Source organism: Gavialis gangeticus, unplaced genomic scaffold (assembly GCF_001723915.1).
Source record: "Gavialis gangeticus isolate Ggan-Ray unplaced genomic scaffold, GavGan_comp1, whole genome shotgun sequence".
NCBI classification, from domain to species: domain Eukaryota; kingdom Metazoa; phylum Chordata; order Crocodylia; family Gavialidae; genus Gavialis; species Gavialis gangeticus.
Window position 1 is genome coordinate 81707194 of NW_017729031.1, and position 4602 is coordinate 81711795.

Here is a 4602-nt window from a genome sequence, read left to right on the forward strand (position 1 = left end):
GACCCACCGGTTGAGAAATACTGGTCTAGTTCATCAGCCCCAATTACAATTTTAAGTTCTTGTTACTAGATCTGAAAAGACTAGTCCAAATATTATTTGGATTTAAAGACTTTAAAAAAAAAAAAAAAAACTTGCTATTTAAGCTACAAAAGGTGATGGCCTCTTCTTCTTTTTGTTGATGCATTTGAGGAGACTAAAATATTTTGGAGGCACCTGTTAGTCCGCAGCACAATGTCAGGCAACAATGAGAAATTGATATTTAGCTGGTACAGTGAGACTACAGAATAGAAACTGAGTTAAAGGGAGATATGCTGTGAGTTTGTGATGCTCTTAAAGAGTTCCAAGCAGTCATATTTATGTGTGCATATTTTATAATGGAAACAGTCACTTCAGTGACTGAATTCCTTCTTTTTTCAAGAAAAGTGGATCTTTTGCTGTCTTGTATTTTTTTTGGAAAAGCTAAAATGGAATTTCCTGGAACTTGCATTAGTGGAAGTCATCCCCGCTCAGAGCAGGGCAGGGTTGGGGGGGGTTGCGTATAAACTATTTATCTGCTTCCTTCCAGGATATATTACATTGTGGATTTCCTGTCCTGAGCTGTTGTGTGGTTGACTATGCAACATCTAACTACAGCTGCATTTCATCCAACAAGCATCTGCAGTCCAGAAGTGACTAACGTTTATTTAAATACTTCCTTTTACATGCATGGACAAATTATTGGAGAATTTGCAGCTGAAATGCGATTAATTTAAAGATTTTTTTTTTCTTTTGGAGGACTGAACCCTTTAAAATCTAGTGCCAGTAAAAACCATTGTCTCCCATGGACTTTGTCAGAAACTCTTAGTTCCTAGCCTCTCTGAAAACCACATTCCTGTATGTAGCTGCTTCTGTGTATGCCAAAAACTGTTTGAGAGTCTTATTACCTTTCTGCAACTACAGTATCAATTAAGGTCATTTTCCAATTCATCTTCTGATGGTCAGTATGTTCACTTAGAGTGGACCAATTACTCCTACTTCCTGCTGTTATGTTATCTTTCATTATAAAATTAGAGATCCACCAATATATTAGTCACATCTTGGATTGGCACTGATAAAATAAAAATTTAACATCAGCTTTTTTTGGCCAGTGTAGCCAATTTAATGTCACCAATAAATGCTGCGTGCATGTGTGCAGCTGCATGTATGCACATGGCCAGAAATGCTGTTGGGCAGCTTGGACAGCAGCATCCTGCCGGTAAGTCTGAGGGGAAAGAGGGAAGGGGTGTGCAGGGGCAGATTGAGGCCCCCATGGTAAGGGAGGGAGTAGGGGAGGGATTGGGGCTGGGGCAGGGGGCTGCCCAGCCATGGGCAGGTCATCCAGGGGACACAGGGAGTTGGGGAGGGGAGGTGGCTCCCCGCAGCTATGCACACCCCCAGGGAAGGTATGGAAGGCATGTGCTCCCCTCAGTTTGTGTGGAGTGAGGGCAGGCTGCTCACTGTGGGCTTGGGGACAGTGCCAGTCTCTGGTGGTGGGCTGGGCTTGGGGCAGGCTTGGCTGCATGGGGCAGGCAGTGGCATTGGAAGGGATGGCTATGGGGGGGATATGGGGAATTTTGAGGTGACCATAGCCCTTCCAACCCCTCCCCCCCACCCCCAGCACTGCCTCTGTTCAGGGCACTCTGCTGTGCTGCATTTTTCCCTTGGGAGTCCTGCGCTACAAGGCAGACAGGATGTGTGGCTAGGATGGGACTTCCAAGGGAAAGGCAGCAAAGTGGAGTGCCGCAAGCAGGGGTGAAATACAAAACTCTAGAGCTCTTGGTTTAGAGATGGTACCTTTTATTAGACCAACTAAGAAATTGCAAAAAAGGGGTGGCATGGGGGGGGAGGGGGGCTTAGGAGGCTGTAGCCACCTTCAGATGTCACCAGCAGTGGCAGCGGCAGCCAGTGAGGATAGCTGACTGATCACAGATGCTGCTGGCAGTGTCAGCAGTGGGGGGTGGAGGGGGATGGTGAGTGGTGACTGCTCGCAGGCACCGCTGACCGTGTTGGCAGCACCGTTTTTTATAGAGGGTGCACCGCCATGCTCAAAGGGTGCATGTGTACCTGCATGCACCCCCTACCCATTGCCCCTGACTGAAACCAATGTTCTCTGTTCTTATCCTCAGTCTAAGCCTTCTCCCCAGCTGGAGTTCTTTGAGCCCTAAAGGATTCCATTGTTAGATCAAAAGGCTGCAGCTGTAATAGATCTATTTTAATTTCTTTTGGTGATAAAAATGGCATTTTAAATCCACCCTGGCAAGCTGGCTTTGATTCGCCAATGGATTGAATTGGTTTGCAAAAGACTCACTTGGCTAGAATGATTTCCTTATCCTGTGTAAAAAGGGAAGCCACATTCTTTCTGGAAGCAACTGCATGGAAATCTGTTCATTACTCTACCAGTCACTCTAGAATTAACGGCTATGACACCTTGCTAAAAAGTAGTACAACTTAGTTGCAAAACATTTCATGCTGCATTCTCATAGTTCTTCTGGTCTAATTCCTAATTCTTTTTTCCTACATAAACTTTGCTGCTTGGCACCAATACTACTTTACTTCTGGAGGTGAACATAAGAAAATTAGCCTCATGATGCAATTTAGAGGTATAAAAGAATTATTCAGAAGACAGATAATTAAAGGAGCCTAAATTTCCTCATAATTTCTCTGCTCCACATTTTTGCTTGCTTGTTTCATCCAAAGGGCAAATAATGAACTATGGCTCTATAAGCAAATCTTTTTTCTTTTTTTGGTCCAATTTTCTTAGTTTGCTAGTAATTTAGCAAAGTGCTCTAGGTCACACTTTGCAAGGCTGACAGAAAAATAGACCCTAAGTTTCTCAGATAAAAGCACTTTCCTGATACCTGTGAATAAGAGCAAAATATGCCTCCATGTTAGGTTCCAAATATCTTTCTAGCATGGGCCCTGTGTAAGAAGTTCTTTTGAGTTGGTCCCAGTCATGCAACTAAGGTGGGGCAACAGGGGTAGCAGCCCCCAGGTGCTGATTTTGGCAGAGGGTGGGGGGAAGGTGGAGGACAGAAAAATAACATCTTCTGTCACAGCCATATGGCCATGCTGGCAACTGAAAGTCTCATAGACTCATAGACATCAGGGATGGAAGGGACTTCAGAAGATCTTCAAGTCCAGCCCCCTGCCCCAGGGGCAGGAAGTCAGCAGGGATCATAGGATCCCAGCAAGGTAAACATTCAAATGTCTCTTGAAAGTGTTCAAAGTAGGTGCTTGAACCACCTCTAGTGGCAGTCTATTCCAGACCTTGGGAGCTCAGACAGTAAAGAAGTTCTTCCTTATGTCCAGCCTGAAACGGTCATGGAGGAGTTTGTAATCATTAGACCTTGTCATCCCTTGGGGCACTCTGGTGAACTGATGTTCCTCCAGATCCTGGTGAACACCCCGATAAACGTAGAGACAGCCACCAGATCACCCCCGAGCCTGTGCTTTTCCAGGCTAAAGAGTCCCATGGCTCTCAGTCTCTCATCATAATGTCTATTTTCCTGATCATGCACATGGCTTTCCTACACCCTCTCAAGGTTCTCCACATCCTTTTTGAATTGTGGAGCCCAGAACTGGATGCAGTACTCCAGCTGCAGCCTCACCAAGGCTGAGTACAATGGGAGAATGACATCCTGGGACTTGCTTGGGAAGCATCTATGGATGCAAGCCAGTGTTTTGGTTGCTTTACTAGCTGCAGCATCACATTGAAGGCTCATGTTTGTCTTTTGGTCAGTCATGACCACAACCTGTGTCTCACTCTGTTCTCATTAAGAAACTGGGGGACTGGTGTTGGCACCCACACAATCAATTGGGTCGCCAACTGGCTAGAGGGCCACACCCAGACAGTGGTGGACAGGTCATTTTCGACCTGGAGGGATGTGGGCAGTGGGGTTCCGCAGTGTTCGGTCCTCAGGCCCGCACTGTTCAACATCTTCATCAGTGACTTGGACGAGGGGGTAAAAAGCACCCTGTTCAAATTTGATGATGACACTAAGATGTGAGGGGATGTGGGCACGCTAGAAGGGAGGAATAGGCTGCAGTCGGACCTAGACAGGTTACAAGGGTGGGCAGATGAGAATAGGATGGGATTCAACACCAACAAGTGCAAGGTGATGCACCTGGGGAAGATCGACCGGCACCATGCCTACAGGTTGGGGAATTCCATTCTTGTCAGGACAGAGGCGAAAAAGGATCTTGGGGTCACCACTGACTCCAAGATGAACATGGGCCGGCAGTGTGGGGATGCAGTCAGGAAAGCCACCCGTACCTTGTCATGCATCCACAGATGCATCTCAAGCAGGTCCAGGGAGGTGATACTCCCCCTCTATGCGGCACTGGTCAGGCCACAGCTGGAGTACCGCGTCCAGTTCTGGGCGCCGCAATTCAAGAGGGATGTGGACAACATGGAGAGGGTCCAGAGGAGGGCCACTCACATGATCAGGGGCAGCAGGGCAGGCCTTATGAGGAGAGGCTATGGGACCTGAACCTGTTCAGCCTCCAGAAGAGAAGGCTGAGGGGGGGGATCTAGTGGCCTGTTACAAACTAGTCAGGGGGGATCAGCAGGCACTGGGGAAGTCC

The 4602-nt window shown here is 47.2% G+C and overlaps 1 long non-coding RNA gene across 1 annotated transcript; it reads right to left on the reverse strand.

Annotated features, from left to right (window-relative positions):
* Positions 1-449: 449 nt before the first annotated feature.
* Positions 450-1845, reverse strand: LOC109301757. The gene is made up of 3 exons (XR_002098608.1): positions 1780-1845; positions 1640-1642; positions 450-480 (listed from the first exon to the last, which is right to left on the reverse strand). It is a non-coding gene; the product is annotated as an uncharacterized LOC109301757 (long non-coding RNA).
* Between the last annotated feature and the right edge of the window lie 2757 nt (positions 1846-4602).